The sequence below is a fragment of the Armigeres subalbatus genome, chromosome 2 (genome assembly GCF_024139115.2).
Source record: "Armigeres subalbatus isolate Guangzhou_Male chromosome 2, GZ_Asu_2, whole genome shotgun sequence".
NCBI lineage: Eukaryota > Metazoa > Arthropoda > Insecta > Diptera > Culicidae > Armigeres > Armigeres subalbatus.
This window is the reverse complement of record NC_085140.1, coordinates 429768164-429786121: the sequence shown is the minus strand read 5'-3', so window position 1 is coordinate 429786121 and position 17958 is coordinate 429768164.

Below are 17958 nucleotides of genomic sequence, written 5' to 3'. Positions count from 1 at the left end.
TCTATGTAAAAACAGATTTAACGTATTTTTACACCACATTTGATGCTTATGTACATTGCTCAACGTAAAACATGATTGGTGAAAAAGTTTTTATGACTGCGTAAAAACGCCACAAAATTACCTTTAAATTTTTGTAATATATTACATGAAAAAAGCTGCACATCATTTTGGCTTGAAAACAAACGTAATATTACACAAAAAGCGAATTTATTGCGCGTAATCAATGTAGTATTACCGTGACCGAATCACAACTGTCACCGCAGTCGAGCTAGAAGTTTCCATTAAGCCATTCGGAAGAAAAACAGTGTGAGCGGCAGCGAAAAATCTTTTGGAAGACGGAACCATCACACGGATCGATCATCTCAAGGACGCTCGACGGACAAACGGCAGTATATTCGGAACAAAGAAATTCCACAGGTAAGAAATGCACGAAAGCTGAAATATATTTTCAATCTGTTATTTCGAACAGTTACTTGTGAACATTGATGTTTTCTTTGTTTGTAGATCGAATAACCTGTGGAATCGTACCTGCATTTGCCGTTCGTCGTACTAGCGGGAGCAGAAATCAATCATTATGCGGATGAAAATGGTGAGTCTTCACAGGAAGCGATTGAGAAGGGTGAAATAAAGAGTTCGCCTTACCGGAACTACATAGCAACCAGATAAACGCAGAACGAAGGCGATCGCCAATTTCAACCAGCACCAATTTGGGAATCTAACAGGTAAGGTGCCATTTTTGAAAACTAATTCATCTGGTACAGATTAGCTATCTGTTTTTCTTGTTATTGTTATAGCTGATCAAATGTTCCTGTGGAATCCATGCAGCTTTTGGATCAAGTTAAACTAGTACCTATACACAGCTTGCAGGGAATGGAGAGGCATCGATAATGGCATTAAAATAAAACCAGCGCAGGACTCCGCCGGACGCGGAGGAAGAAAGCAACATACGACCCAACGACGAATCAAATACGTATGAAAAGCGTAGAGAACTGCCCATGCGAAATTTCCATACGAATCTTTATTTAAGTTTTTCACGATTTACTCAACTTACTAATGATTTTCGACTGAGGAAATATCATATAAACCCGTCGGAAACTATAACGAACCTAACTGCTGAAGAAATGAAGAAAATCCATCCGGTTGTTTTCGTGTTATGGGGATACGAACACAGACCAATTCATTTTTATTATATAGAAGATTTATAATTTTTATTTTTAGTCCTTAGTTTTTAATGCTTAATTTTTATTATTTAATGTGTAGTTTTTTTAATTTTAAGAAATTTTTATTTTCTAGTTTTTAATATTTAATTTTTAATTTTTGATTTTAATTTTTAATTTTTAGCTTTTAATTTTTGATTTTCTATTTTGAATTTTTTAATTTTTAATTTTTAATTTTTAATTTTTAATTTTTAATTTTTAATTTTTAATTTTTGATTTTTAATTTTTAATTTTTAGTTTTTAATTTTTAATTTTTAATTTTTATTTTCAATTTTAAATTTGTAATTTTTAATTTTTAATTTTGATTTTTATGTTTTGATTTTATGTTTTGATTTTTATGTTTATGTTTTAATTTTAAAATTTTTATTTATAATTTTCAATTATTAATTTATAATTTTCATTTTTTATTTTTTATTTAGAATTTTCAATTTTTATATTTTCAGTTTTTAATTTTTAATTTTTTATTTGCATTTTTATTTTTTATGCGCAATTAAAAATTTATACCTCCAGGGACTCCTTCGAAAGTTACTCCAGGAATTCCTCTGGAAGGCCCACCAGGAATTTCTCCGGAAGTTTCGCGAGGACATACTTTGGACGTTCCCGGAAACTTCTTCTAGCAATTCTTTCTGAAGTTCTTCCAGGAATCCCTTCTGAAGTTCCTCCAGGAATTCCTCCGGAAGTTCCTCCAGGAATTCCTCCGGAAGTTCCTCCAGGAATTCCTCCGGAAGTTCCTCCAGGAATTCCTCCGGAAGTTCCTCCAGGAATTCCTCCGGAAGTTCCTCCAGGAATTCCTCCGAAGTTCCTCCAGGAATTCCTCCGGAAGTTCCTCCAGGAATTCCTCCGGAAGTTCCTCCAGGAATTCCTCCGGAAGTTCCTCCAGGAATTCCTCCGGAAGTTCCTCCAGGAATTCCTCCGAAAGTTCCTCCAGGAATTCCTCCGGAAGTTCCTCCAGGAATTCCTCCGGAAGTTCCTCCAGGAATTCCTCCGGAAGTTCCTCCAGGAATTCCTCCGGAAGTTCCTCCAGGAATTCCTCCGGAAGTTCCTCCAGGAATTCCTCCGGAAGTTCCTCCAGGAATTCCTCCGGAAGTTCCTCCAGGAATTCCTCCGGAAGTTCCTCCAGGAATTCCTCCGGAAGTTCCTCCAGGAATTCCTCCGGAAGTTCCTCCAGGAATTCCTCCGGAAGTTCCTCCAGGAATTCCTCCGGAAGTTCCTCCAGGAATTCCTCCGGAAGTTCCTCCAGGAATTCCTCCGGAAGTTCCTCCAGGAATTCCTCCGGAAGTTCCTCCAGGAATTCCTCCGGAAGTTCCTCCAGGAATTCCTCCGGAAGTTCCTCCAGGAATTCCTCCGGAAGTTCCTCCAGGAATTCCTCCGGAAGTTCCTCCAGGAATTCCTCCGGAAGTTCCTCCAGGAATTCCTCCGAAGTTCCTCCAGGAATTCCTCCGGAAGTTCCTCCAGGAATTCCTCCGGAAGTTCCTCCAGGAATTCCTCCGGAAGTTCCTCCAGGAATTCCTCCGGAAGTTCCTCCAGGAATTCCTCCGAAGTTCCTCCAGGAATTCCTCCGGAAGTTCCTCCAGGAATTCCTCCGGAAGTTCCTCCAGGAATTCCTCCGGAAGTTCCTCCAGGAATTCCTCCGGAAGTTCCTCCAGGAATTCCTCCGGAAGTTCCTCCAGGAATTCCTCCGGAAGTTCCTCCAGGAATTCCTCCGGAAGTTCCTCCAGGAATTCCTCCGGAAGTTCCTCTAGGAATTCCTCCCGAAGTTCCTCTAGGAATTCCTCACAAAGTTCCTCCAGGAATTCCTCCGGAAGTTCCTCCAGGAATTCCTCCGGAAGTTCCTCCAGGAATTCCTCCGGAAGTTCCTCCAGGAATTCCTCCGGAAGTTCCTCCGGAAGTTCCTCCAGGAATTCCTCCGGAAGTTCCTCCAGGAATTCCTCCAGGAATTCCTCCGGAAGTTCCTCCAGGAATTCCTCCGGAAGTTCCTCCAGGAATTCCTCCGGAAGTTCCTCCAGGAATTCCTCCGAAAGTTCCTCCAGGAATTCCTCCGGAAGTTCCTCCAGGAATTCCTCCGGAAGTTCCTCCAGGAATTCCTCCGGAAGTTCCTCCAGGAATTCCTCCGGAAGTTCCTCCAGGAATTCCTCCGGAAGTTCCTCCAGGAATTCCTCCGGAAGTTCCTCCAGGAATTCCTCCGGAAGTTCCTCCAGGAATTCCTCCGGAAGTTCCTCCAGGAATTCCTCCGGAAGTTCCTCCAGGAATTCCTCCGGAAGTTCCTCCAGGAATTCCTCCGGAAGTTCCTCCAGGAATTCCTCCGGAAGTTCCTCCAGGAATTCCTCCGGAAGTTCCTCCAGGAATTCCTCCGGAAGTTCCTCCAGGAATTCCTCCGGAAGTTCCTCCAGGAATTCCTCCGGAAGTTCCTCCAGGAATTCCTTCGGAAGTTCCTCCAGGAATTCCTCCGGAAGTTCCTCCAGGAATTCCTCCGGAAGTTCCTCCAGCAATTCCTCCGGAAGTTCCTCCAGCAATTCCTCCGGAAGTTCCTCCAGCAATTCCTCCGGAAGTTCCTCCAGGAATTCCTCCGGAAGTTCCTCCAGGAATTCCTCCGGAAGTTCCTCCAGAAATTCCTCTGGAAGTTCCTCCAGAAATTCCTCTGGAAGTTCCTCCAGGAATCCCTTCTGAAGTTCCTCCAGGAATTCCTCCGGAAGTTCCTCCAGGAATTCCTCCGGAAGTTCCTCCAGGAATTCCTCTGGAAGTTCCTCCAGGAATTCCTCCGGAAGTTCCTCCAGGAATTTCTTCGGAAGTTCCTCCAGGAATTCCTCCGGAAGTTCCTCCAGGAATTCCTTCGGAAGTTCCTCCAGGAATTCCTTCGGAAGTTCCTCCAGGAATTCCTTCGGAAGTTCCTCCAGGAATTCCTTCGGAAGTTCCTCCAGGAATTCCTCCGGAAGTTCCTCCAGGAATTCCTCCGGAAGTTCCTCCAGGAATTCCTCCGGAAGTTCCTCCAGGAATTCCTCCGGAAGTTCCTCCAGGAATTCCTCCGGAAGTTCCTCCAGGAATTCCTCCGGAAGTTCCTCCAGGAATTCCTCCGGAAGTTCCTCCAGGAATTCCTCCGGAAGTTCCTCCAGGAATTCCTCCGGAAAATCCTCCAGAAATTCCTCTGGAAGTTCCTCCAGGAATCCCTTCTGAAGTTCCTCCAGGAATTCCTCCGGAAGTTCCTCCAGGAATTCCTCTGGAAGTTCCTCCAGGAATTCCTCCGGAAGGTCCTCCAGGAATTCCTCCGGAAGTTCCTCCAGGAATTCCTTCGGAAGTTCCTCCAGGAATTCCTCCGGAAGTTCCTCCAGGAATTCTTCCGGAAGTTCCTCCAGGAATTCCTCCGGAAGTTTTTCCAGGAATTCCTCCGGAAGTTCCTTCAGGAATTCCTCCGGAAATTCCTTCAGGAATTCCTCCGGAGGTTCCTTCAGGAATTCCTCCGGAAGTTCCTTCAGGAATTCCTCCGGAAGTTCCTTCAGGAATTCCTCCGGAAGTTCCTTCAGGAATTCCTCCGGAAGTTCCTTCAGGAATTCCTCCGGAAATTCCTTCAGGAATTCCTCCGGAAGTTCCTTCAGGAATTCCTCCGGAAGTTCCTCCAGGAATTCCTCCGGAAGTTCCTCCAGGAATTCCTGCGGAAGTTCCTCCAGGAATTCCTCCGGAAGTTCCTCCAGGAATTCCTCCGGATGAACTGGAACCCTGGAGGTACTTCCGAAGGAATCCCTAGAAAAATTTCCTGGAGGAACTTACGAAGGAATTCCTGAAGGAACTTCCGAAGGAATTCTTGGAGGAACTTCCGAAGGAATTCCTGGAGGAAGTTCCGAAGGAATTCATGGAGGAACTTCCGAAGGAATTCCTGGAGGAACTTCCGAAGGAATTCCTGGAAGAACTTCCGAAGGATTTCCTGGAGGAACTTCCGAAGGAATTCCTGGAGGAACTTCCGAAGGAATTCCTGGAGGAACTTCCGAAGGAATTCCTGGAGGAACTTCCGAAGGAATTCCTGGAGGAACTTCCGAAGGAATTCCCGGAGGAACTTCCGAAGGAATTCCTGGAGGAACTTCCGAAGGAATTCCTGGAGGAACTTCTGGAGAAATACCTGAAGGAATTTCCGAAGGAATTTCTGCAGGAACTTCGGAAGGAATTCCTGGAGGAACTTCCGAAGAATTTTTTGAAGGAACTTCCATAGGAACTCCTGGAGGAACTTCCGACGGTATTCCTGAAGAAACTTCTGAAGGAATTCCTGAAGGAACTTCCGATGGAATTTCTGGAGGAACTGTCGAAGAAATTCCTGGAGGAACTTCTGAAGGGATTCCTGGAGAAACTTTCCATAGAATTCCTGGAGGAACTTCCGTTAGATTTCCTGGAGAAACTTTCAAAGGAATTCCTAGAGGCACTTCCGAAGGAATCCCTGAAAGAATTTCCGAAAGAATTCCTAGAGGAACTTCCGAAGGAATTCCTGGAGAAACTTACGAAAGAATTCCTGAAGGAACTTACGAAGGAATTTCTTGGGGAACTTCCGAAGGAATTCCTGGAGAAACTTTCGAAGGAATTCCTGGAGGAACTTTCAAAGGATTTCCTGGAGGAACTCTCAAAGGATTTCCTAGGGGACCATCCGAAGGAATTCCTTGATGAACTTCCGAAAGAATTCCCAGAGGAACTTCCGAAGGAATTCCTGGAGGAACTTCCGGAGGTATTCCTGGATTCCTCCGGAGAAATTCCTGGAGGAACTTCCGGAGGAATTCCTGGAGGAACTTCCGGAGGAATTCCTGGAGGAACTTCCGGAGGAATTCCTGGAGGAACTTTCGGAGCAATCCCTGGAGGAACTTCCGGAGGAATTCCTGGTGGAACTTCCGGAGGAATTCCTGGAGGAACTTCCGGAGGAATTCCTGTAGGAACTTCCGGAGGAATTCCCGGAGGAACTTCCGGAGGAATTTCTGGAGGAACTGACGTAGGATTTCGTAGGAACTTTTGGAAGAATTCCAGAAGGAACTTCTGGAGGAATTCCTGGTGGAATTTTCGAAGGAATTCCCGGAGGAATTTCTGGAGGAACTTCCGGAGGAACTGACGTAGGATGTCGTGGAAGAACTTCGTAGGAACTTCCGGAAGAATTCCAGAAGGAACTTCCGAATTTATTTCTGGACGAGCTTCCGAAGGAATTCCTGGAGGAACTTCCGGAGGAATTCCTGGAGGAACTTCCGGAGAAATTCCCAGAGGAAGTTCCTGAGGAATTCCTGGAGGAATTTCCTGAGGATTTACTGCAGGAGTTGCTGGAGGAACATTTGAAGAAATTTTTGGAGGAGCTTCTGGAGCAACTCCTGGAGGAGCTTCTGGAGGAATTCCTGGAGGAGCTTCCGGAGGAATTCTGGAGTAACTTCCGGAGGGAAGAATTTTCAGAGGAATTCCTGGGAGGGTTTCTATTGGAATTCGTGGAGGTATTTGCAAAGAAGTATCTAGAGGAATTTCCAGACAAACTTCCGGACCATTTCTTAAAGGAACTTTCTGAAGTATTTTTGGAAAATCTCCTAAAGAAATTTTTGGAGGAATTTCCTAAGCAATTTCCGGAGGACTTCCTGAAAAAACTTACTTTGCCGATAACCAACAACGTGACGCCGCCCCGTCACCGCCGATAAAATATAATACATAAATAATGCTAAAATATATAGTGAAGTAAATGAATTGAATGAAATATATATCTTTAAAAAAATAATATTTACCTTTAAAATTGAATATTAATATTAATATTAATTAAAAATGAATAATTAAAAAAATATTTATTAAAAAATATTAAAAATTTTAAATTAAAGGTTCAAGTTTTTGTGGATACAATAAAATTTGTTTTGAATAAATAAAATTCGAAATTGTTACATCTGAAAATGTATTTTCGAACATGAAAGAAAAATATCCGAATACCCCTAACCCCGCTGCCGAAAGCGGGATTCGTCCTGACCTGTTTTTACGTCGTTTTCAGTTACATCGCAAATATTACGTCGCAGATGAATTACACGGCTTTAATTTGAAAAAGAATTATCAAGTACGTCAACTTTTGGTAACGTCAACATAATGTAATATAACATAATATTTACGACGGCGATGATGTGCATCAAATCTGATGTGATATTACTTTTTATTTTTTACTGTGATGGTAAACGAAAACCTTGCCTTTAGATGAAAATCCCTTTTCATTTCATCACTTTTACCCACTCACTCACTTTTCGCGAGAATTATTACAGAACAATTACAAAATTGTATAGCCGCGCCGGGATTCGAACCCAGAATAGTAACAATAATAGCCGTAGGAATGCGCTTACTCTAGCCACATCACCACGCTATCTGTATGAAAGCATTAAGTTATGTTAAGTTAAGTTAAGTAATTAAGTTAAGTACCATTTGCATTGAAGATGCCACGAAAAGACTCGAATATGAAGAAAACGAGCAAACCAACGTTTGGCGCCAATCGAAGTGAGCGAAAAATGGTTATCACTCTAGAAGCTATTTTTCTTTCCCGAAAAGTGATTTTTCCCCGAAAATTTTCGTGAGGGAGCAACCTGTGCTCCTGAGATTGAGTGAGTGATACGAACCCTGGTCAAATTACCAGTTCAGCCGAATGTCCCTTTCTACATTTTCGACTTAACAACATTTTCATTTGAACGGTTTGTTCAATAGTATTTGGTTAGATGACTTTTAGCTTAAAAGCCAGTATCGACTTAAAAAGTAGAGATGTTACAAAATGTTGTTCAATGGTTATTTGACAAAAATGCTATTTCACCGTAAATGACATTTGGTCAAACAGGTGGTCATTTTTGACCATATTGTTGACAATTGACCATTCTTTAAAATTACCATTTCGGCAAAACGGCATTTTTGGGCTTATGACATATTCGGCCAAACAACCCATTAGGGAAAACAACTTTTTCGGCCAAATTACAAGTTCTGCCGTATTTTGCTTTTAGCCAATGAAATTTCCCAAGAATTTCTTATGGAAGATACACTAAACGTTATATAACTGCAACATGTTTACGTTTCAGTTAGCGAATACTGTTCGATAACTGCAACGCATTCTAGACGTCAAACGGTTGACAGTCGACATGAGATGAAATAGAAGTGTAATCAAATTCCAGTCAAATTACTTGCAGTTACTGAACGCCTACTGTACCAAGAGTTTCTCGTAGAAATTCCTTTAGAAATCTGAGCAATTTTCCATTGAAATCAACATTTAGAAAAATCTTCCACGGCAATTCTAAAGAATTTGCTGTTGAAATTCCAGAGAATTTCTCGGGAAAATTTATCCTGAAAACTCCTTCTTTCTATGCTATACCAAACTATCCACTCTTATGATTCTAGACTGATCAAGCCAACAATGAAACTTCCATTCTACTTGCCGCACTCTTCTACAATTTTCTATGTAAATTTAACTTTCCGTGGATATTCCGAACATTCTTCTGTAGAAATTTGGAACAATTTCTCGTTTTTTCCAAAGAGCTTCTGTTGGTAATTCCAAAGAATTCTTGAAACATCAAAGTAAAGTTCTAGTGGAAAATCTGAAAAAAAATTCCAAATGAATATTTTGGAAAACTTAAAGAATTCTTTAGGGAGGTTCATCAGATCTTCATGCGAAATTCAAAAGATTCTTCCGTTAATGTCTTGAAAATATTCCGAAAAGGGCAAAAGAAAATTTTAGAAAAACGTAATAAAAAAATCGCCACGCCGATTCATGCCACCGCCGCCGACCAAAATTCTGACAAACACCGCTGCCGCTCAATTTCGGACCTCTAGTTGCATGAACGATATAGTTAGAAGTTGGAAGTGAAAAGTGATAAGCGAGAAGTGAGAAATGAGAACTGAAAAGCTGGAAAGGAAAGGTGAGAAATTCAAAGTGAGAAGTGAGAAATGAGAAATAAATAGAGCGAAGTGAAAAAATCAAAGTGTGAAGTGTAAAGTGAGAAATGAGAAGTGAGAAGTGATAAGCGGGAAGAGATAAATGAGAAATTTGAAGAGAGAAGTGAGAAGTTAGTAAATATGAAGTAGGAAATGATAAGTGAGTAGTAGGAAGTGAGAAATAAGAAGTGAAAAATTTGAAGTAGTGAGAAGTTTTGAGAAGAAAATTTGAAGTAGTGAAGTAGTGAGAGGGCCCTCCTTAGCCGCGCGGTAAGACGCGCGGCTACAAAGCAAGACCATGCTGAGGGTGACTGGGTTCGATTCCCAGTGCCGGTCTAGGCAATCTTCGGATTGGAAATTGACTCGACTTCCCTGGGCATAAAAGTATCATCGTGTTAGCCTCATGATATACGAATGCAAAAATGGTAACTTGGCTTAGAAACCTCGCAGTTAATAACTGTGGAAGTGCCTTATGAACACTAAGCTGCGAAGCGGCTCTGTCCCAGTGTGGGGATGTAATGCCAATAAGAAGAAGAAGAAGAGGTAGTGAGAAGTTTAATGTAATAAATTATAAGTAAGAAACAGAAGTGAGATATAAGAAGTTATGAGTGAGAAGTGAAAAGCGAAGAATTAAAAATTTGAAGTGTGAAGTAAAAAGTGAGAAGTGGGAAAAGTGCGAAGTAAGAAGTGAGAAGTGAGTAAAGGGAAGTGAGAAATGAGAAATGAGAAGTGAGAAACTCGAAGTACGAAGTGAATAGTGAGAAGTGAAAAGTAATAAGTGAAAAGCGAAAAGTTAGAAGTGAAAAGTTATAACAAAGAAATGAGAAATCAAAAGTGGGATATAGGAAGTCATAAGTGAGAAGGAAGAAGTGAGATATGAGAAGTGAAAAGTACGAAGTAAGAAGTGAGAAGTGAGTAGTGATGTGTAACAGAGATCATCACCGCTTCTTATCACATGAAATGAGTAGTGGGAAGTGCGAAGTGAGTAGTGAGAAGTGAAAAGAAATAAGTGAAAAGTGAGAAGAGAAAAGTAAGGAGTGAAAAGTTAGAAGTTAGAAGTGGAACGTGATAAGTCAGAAATAAGAAGTCATAAGTGAGTTATAAGATGAGTCATAAGAAGTTATGAATGAGAAGTGAGAAGTGAACAGTGAAAAAATGAAGTGAGAAATAAATAGAGAAAAGTTAGAAGTGAAAAGTTAAAAGTGAGAAGTAAGAAATTCGAAGTGTGAAGTGAAAAGTGAGAAATGCAAAGTAAGAAGTGAGATGTGAGAAGTTAGAAGTGAGAAATTTGAAATGTTGTAATAAAAAGTGAAAAGTTAGAAGTGAAAAGTGATAAGTGAGAAATGAGAAGTGAGAAGTGATATTTGTGAAGTGATATGTGTGAAGTGAGAAAAGAATAGTGAGAAGTCAGAAGCGAGTAGTGGGAAGAGGATGGTGAGAATCGAGATGCGCGAAGAGAAAAGTAAGAAGTGTGAAATGAGGAGTGAGAAGTGAGCTGTGAGAAGGGAATAGGAAGAAGTGTGGATCGGGGAACGATAAATAAAAACGAGATTCTCTTTCCTCCTTTCTTTTTTCTTCTTCTTTCTTCTTCTTTCTGTCTTATATCTCTCCACTCGCTTCTCACTACTCAACATCTCGCTTCTCTCTTCCCAATTATCATCTCTCATTTCTCACTTCTTGCTTCTATTTATGTCGCTACTAACATTCTTCTAACTTCTCACTTCGCAACTATCACTTCGACATTGTTGTTTCATAAGGGCGAAAGTCGCAAACGTAAACATTGGCTTCTTCTGCCGATTTCAGGAAGATTAGAGACTTCCGACGGTATTTTCCACTTCCGTCCGGTAGCAGGCACGGAGCTCCACCAGTTCCAAATGGTTGTTAACTGGAAGCGGTCCTAGTACCTGAGGAGTTTGCAGGAAAAAGCATTGTTTACGTTTGCGACTATCGCCCTCATAAAACAAAATTGTCGACTTCTCACTTTTCACCACTGAGTTCTCACTTAGTATCTTTCACTTCTCACAACTCACATGTTACTGCGCATCTCACTACTTAATACTCATTTCCGTTTTTCAGTACTCACTTCCCACTACTCTGTATTTATTTCGAAAATCTCATTTCATTCTCATTTTCACTTTTCAGTTCTATTCGGTTCCTTATCTCAATATCACCCTAACTAGACCTGTGCGCCGGACATATAATCGGCGGCGGTGGCGTGGTGGTCACTTTTGCCCCGGCGGCGGCGGCGGCGCGCCGTTGGTTTTCATCGACGGCGGCGGCGGCGGCGTGAACCGGCGTGGATGAAAAAATCAATGGCTGAAAAAATCAATTTTTCCGCGGATTTTTGAAATTGGTTAAATATGCCAAAAAAGAGAAGAATTTCTGAAGTAAAAACGGGATTATTCTTGGAACTTTTAATTATTTGGGAAATTTCATTCCTTGAGAATTTAGCATTAGCAATGAGCAATTCGCACAAACTCGTAGGTGGTACAAACATAGTCTTTTAGAAGAGACTAATCACTATCTCTTAGATGGAAGCAAGGCACCCTTCAACAGGTGAGATCTGTTCTGGCCACGTCCTTGCGAAAGTTGGGGAAGGGTAAGGATTATTAGTTGGACTTCTTCTTATTATTCTTCTTCTTCTTCTTTTTATTGGTATTACATCTTCTGGGATAATGCCGCCTCTCTGCTTAGTGTTCATTTAACGCTTCCACAGTTGTTAACTGCAAGCTTCTTGCTTTATAGCCAAAAATCTTACCGCTAGGCCAAGGAGGCCCCAGGTACCATCGTTTAGTTTGACACCTACTTTAGAAAGATGCTGAGAACTGTGGTGGCACAGAAGGTTTTGGAATTGTTAGTGTGGAATCGTTCTGGAGTCGTTTAGTAGGAATCGTATTGGTAGAACGTGAAATACAGAAAAAAAAACTAAGATAGAAATACAAATTAGGAAAAGGGACGAGCCTGGAATTGAACCTACGATCTCCTGCTTATAAGACCACCGAGCTCGTCTTGGTAAAATCCTATGAGAATTTCCGCGGAAACTCATATATTTATCCGAAAAACCATTCATGTTCTCTTTGGGAAATTCTTCAGTAAAATCATACAATATTCCTGCTGGAATTCATTCGGAAATTTATTAAGGAACGAAATAGTTTCCGATGGTATTCGAAAAAGAATTTCCGAAGGAATTACCTAAATGAAGAATTTTCGAAAGGATTCCTAAAGGACTTTCTGAGAGAATTCCTGATTTATGCCCGAAAGAGTTTGTGATAGCATTTCCGGTAAACTTTTTGAAGGAATTTCCGGAAACAGACATTTTCAAAAAAAATCCTAATAGAATTTCCTAATGCATCCCAAATGCAATTTTCTAAGGAATTTTCAAAGAAGTTTCCGAATTTTTTAAATGACTTTTGAATGAATTTCTGAAGAGATTCCCGAAAAAAATCGAAAGTTAAGGAATTCCTAAGGGAAATGGAAAGAATTTTATGAAGATTACCCTGAGAATTTTCCAAGGAATTGCTTAAGGTTGTTCTGAAAGAATTATTATGGGAATTTCAGGAAAAAATGCCTAGAAGCTTGCTAAGGAACCCATAGAGTAATTTCTGAGAAATTTCCTAAGTAATTTCTGAAAAAATCTGTATGAAATTTCTTAGCAAATTTTCAAAGCCTAAAGGAACTTGCGAAGGAATCGTAAATGAATTTCAGAAGGAATTTTTAGTTAAGTTTTCATGGAATTCTCAAACGGATTTTCGAAGGATCTTCTAAAGTATTTTCTGTTGATATTTCAAAAGAAGTTTGTGAAGGATTGCTAAGGAATTCCAGAAGTTTTACCAAAGGAATTTCCTAAAAAAAATCCTTTTGGAAGTTCTTAAACGATTTCTGAAGGAAGGTTTGAATTAGTTCTCAGAAAACCTTTTTTGAATTTTTGGAGGAATATCTTGAGAAATTTCAACATTTATTTAATTTCTAGATTCATTTCCTTAAAAAAATTGCGGATTTTCCGAAGAAATCCCTAGATGGATTTTTTGAACGGACTCTTGACGAAATGTGAAGAAATTCAAGATTGTCGGAAGTTCCTTCAGGAGAGACTTTGACAATTTGGATATTCTTTCAGAAACTTGTTCAGGAATTTTTAAGGAATTTCCTAGAAATTCGCCTAAGAACTTTGCAAGGAATTCCAAAAGAGTTTTCAGAAGAATTTCTGAATTTACTTTTTGAAGAATACCTTAACGAATTTCCCAAGGTTTTCGTATACAAATTTCTGAAGGAATACGTGAAGAAAATTTCGAACTTTTTTCTGGGAGAAATACCGAAATAATTTCTGAAAGACTTCCTGGAATTCTTTTCCGGAGTTTTTGTAGAACTCCTTAAGGCAATTTCCGAGGGAATCACCAGACGAATCTTTAAAGAAATGTGTGGAGGAAATTGCGAATAAATTACTGGAAAAAAAGTCCAAAGGAATTCCTGGGATCCTTTATGGATCCCTCTGGAAATTCTTCTAGGATTTTTTTGGGAAGTCTTTTATAAATGCCTTCAATAATTCTTTTAGTAGTTCTTTCAGTAATTATTTACGAAAACCTTTCAGGTTCTTTTTTTGGAAATGCCTTCAAAAGTTAATTTGGAAATTCCTGTACAAAACCCTCCATGATTTTCTTCAAAAACTCCACCAAAAATACACTTGAGAACTCCTCCTTCATTAAATAATCTCAAAATTAATTCTTTGTTATATTTTTTTGTAATAATAAACCCTTAAAGACTTTCAGCAAGAATTGTAGAAAAAAAATCAGAGTGAATTACTGAAAGATTTTCGGAAAGAACTCATGAAGGCATTTTCGAAGGAATTCCTGCAGGAAGTTCTGGAAGAATTCCCGGAGAATGTTTTTAAGGGATTGCTGGAAGTAATTCTAAAAAAAAAACCTTAAGGAAATTTAGAAGCAATTTCTTATTCAATATCTTGAGGAATTTATTTAAGGAATTCATGGAATAATTTCCAAAGAAATTTCAAAAGGAGGAATTCCCGAAGGAGTTCTCAAGGAATTTTCGAAAGTTTTTGCTTTTCAAAAATGAAGGATTTTGTGAGCAATTTTGGAGAAACTCTTAAGGAATTTCTGGAGGAATTGATAAATAAACTTCCGAAGAAATTCTTTAAGGATTCTCCGAAGAAATTCTCAACGGAATTTTTGTAGGAATTCCTGCACTCATTTTCGTATGTATTCTTTAAAGAAATCCGAATAAAATTCGTAAAGGTTTTTCTGAAGAAATCGGTAATGAAAATTCTGAAGGAATCGTAAGAAATTTCGTAAGGAATTTCCAAAGAAATATATAAAGAAATTTCCGGAAGAATTCCTGAAGTAATTTTCTAAGGTTTTTAAATGAAACTTTTCGAAGGAATATGTAGAGGAATTTCCAACGAAATTTCTTGATTCATTTTCGAAGCCTCAATTTCTGGAATATTTTCTGAAGAAATTTCGAAGGAAATCTTAAATGAATGTCGAAACGATACTTTTTCGATTATTCACAGGAATTCTAGGAATTGGAAGTTTTTGAAGAAAATGTTCCTAGAGCTTTCACAATAAACTATTAAAAAATAAAATAAAATTTCGTAATGTTTGAAATTGCCTGGCGTTTCAACTGAATAATTTTACTAAATACTAAGCGGCGAGGCGACAACATCCCAGTTCTGGGCTACAGTGGCAATTTTCAACTGATGTTCGCAATATACCAAGTAGTTTTGTCAATCATATTCAAAAAATGATTTTAAAATAAAGATTAGTTACACGGAACAAAAAAAGAATCGGAAAAGCATTCACAGTAGGGATTTAGTTATTTTGCTAAATTTTTCCTAATAAGTCTAACTGTCCTAATAGCGCAAATCTAAAAACAAAGAAAGCTGGCCTGGTTGATTTTAATAAATAAAAAAGAAAATATTGTTATGAAAACTCATATGTGAATATGTACGTTATGTGGAAGATATTGATTTGAAAAATGTATTGGAGGTAACCACTTTCCCTTCGATGGGACTCGAACCCATGACCTTACAGTACGCTAGACTGGTGCTTTAACCAACTAAGCTACGAAGGACCTCCGTCGGCCTTCGCAACCTAGCGGCTACTGAACGAGCTCGAGATTCCCAAATTGGACGCATAGTCAAATCACTCGCAATCCATTTATCAAGCCAATACTTCCACATGTGTATTGTACACGTCCACATTAGAGGAGCGTGAGTATTTAGAATGTCTGGCGGCTATACACATTCTTCATCAGCAACGGTACTGATCAAGTGAGGTTGTGTAAGCTATTTGCCAGTCGGTCGTCAAGCTCAGACCCGACCGCATTGCGTAGGCAAGAGCACGCAACTCAAGTTCAGTTCAATCAAAGGTAATTGCCTATTTCCGGGGATTAAACCACCCGACTTGGACGTTAATTTACAATGTTATGAAAACTCATATGTGAATATTTTGATTGAACTGAAAGTATAAAGTAAGTTTTGGATAAATTCATTTAGATGAAATTTCTGATTGATTTCCGGAACTATAAAAAACTACAGTCCAGGAGATCCTTGATAAATTCCGGGAGTACAACTTGCAGACACATCATCTGTTTATTGATTTCAAGGCGGCGTACGATTCAGTGAAACGGAATGAATTATGGCAAATTATGCTTGAACATAGTTTTCCGGCGAAACATATACGGTTGATTCGTATAACGATGGACGGATCGAAATCAAGTGTAAGGGTTGCGGATGAATTATCGACGTCATTTGTTACCTTAGATGGATTAAGGTGATTATAGAATGAAGCCCGTGGTGAATTTCAAATTCACCACACGTTTATCTACATTCATTTCCAAAAGCCCAAATCTGGCGTAATAGTTTTTGTACAGTGCCGAAAATAAAATTATAATTGTTCAGCATAACTAAGCAAACGATCTTCCATTATTCCAGCCCCATTCGCGATATGCTTCTTTTGTCTCGTGCTCTTGAAAAAAATATTGGAAAAGCACGTGGTTTACAAAATGGCCACGGCCAAATGGCTTCCTTTTATAATCACCTTAAAGTACGGTGATCTACTGTTCAATATAGCGCTCGAGGGAGCGATTAGGAGAGCTGGTGTGCAAAGAAGCGGTATCATTATCACAAGATCGCATATGCTCCTGGGATTTGCGGACGATATCGATATTATCGGGATTGATCGCCGTGCCGTGGAAGAGGCTTTTGTGCCTTTTAAGAGGGAGACAGCGAGGATTAGACTCACGATCAATACCAGCAAAATGAAGTACATGGTCGCTGGCAATCAACGTGGGTTCATTAGTGGTGATGGTAGCGAAATGGTGCTGGATGGTGAAAAGTTTGAAGTGGTAGAAGAATTTGTGTATCTTGGAACATTAGTGACGTGCGATAATGATGTTACCCGCGAGGTGAAAAGGCGTATTGCAGCTGCAAATAGGGCTTATTACGGACTTCGTAACCAGCTTAAGTCTCGTAGTCTGCAAACGAAAACAAAACTCGCGCTGTATACTACTCTGATTCTTCCGGTGGCTTTATATGACAATGAAACATGGACGTTAAAGGAGGCTGATCGGAGAGCTTTCGGAGTGTTTGAGCGTAAGGTGCTGCGGTCAATACTCGGCGGTAAACAGGAGAACGGTTTCTGGTGGCGTCGCATGAATCACGAGTTTTACCAGGTGTATAAAGGGCTGGATATTATTAAGCTCATTCACACGGCAGACTACGGTGGGCTGGTCACGTTGTTCGGATGCCGGAAGAACGTCAAGCGAAGATAATATTTGGTAGAGAACCCGGAAGAGGCCGCAGGCTTCGTGGAAGGCCGCATGCACGATGGCTTTTTGCAGTTGAAGAGGACCTGAGGGCGCTCAATGTTCAGGGCGACTGGAAGCGATTGGCCCAGGATCGAGTCCAGTGGAGAAGGATACTCCATTCGGCGTAGGTTCATCGAAGAGCTGTAGCCCATCAAGTATTAAGTAAAGAATACTACACTACTACAGTAATATCTCGATTTTATCATTCCCTGGTGAATTTGGGGGTGATAAAATAGGAACAATGTGACAAAACCGGAAAAAAATTACTTTCAATTTTTTTATTTGCTCCACAAATTTAAATCAGTTTATGCCTTCGAAAGGAAAAAAAAGTAAACGGAACCCGTAATTTCTTGTCGAACAGACATACACAATTATTTGCAGGTACTCAGAAATGATTCTTAATAAACCACAGGTGGTGAAAGTTGTTTCATGAAAATCATTATTGTTTGCGTATTGTTTAGAAAATTTAAAAGAACGACTAACATTTTCAAAATGTTTTGGGGTGACAAAATCGGGTCGAAAATGTCATAAAATCGAGGAGAGACAAAATCGGGTCAAAACTGTATAATGTACATATCTGCTGAAGGAATGAAGAAATCCAGACCAGCCATTTTCGGTTTTCAAAATTAAAAAAATTGAAGCTTGAAATGAAATCTAGATCAACATTTGAAAAGGGTGTAACAGCCAAAATTTATTCCTTCTGATTCTTCGTCTACATATAAAGCTATATATGTAGACGAAGAATCAGAAGGAATCAATTTTGGCTGTTACGCCTTTTTCAAAAGTTGGTCTAGAAATTCTGAAATAATTTCGAACCAAAACACCAAAGAAATTCAGGAGCAATTCCTTGAATTCCCTAAAAACAATGAACTTTTTAAACTGTGTATCTTTTCCTGATTTGAAATCAAATTAAACTTGAAAGTGGCAGTTTGAAAATAAAAAATCACCTAGTCATAAAAATCGCGAGTGCTTTCCAGCTAGACCAATAAGGCACCTGTAAAAACAATTCGATATCTGTCAAAAGTAATCTTGTTGC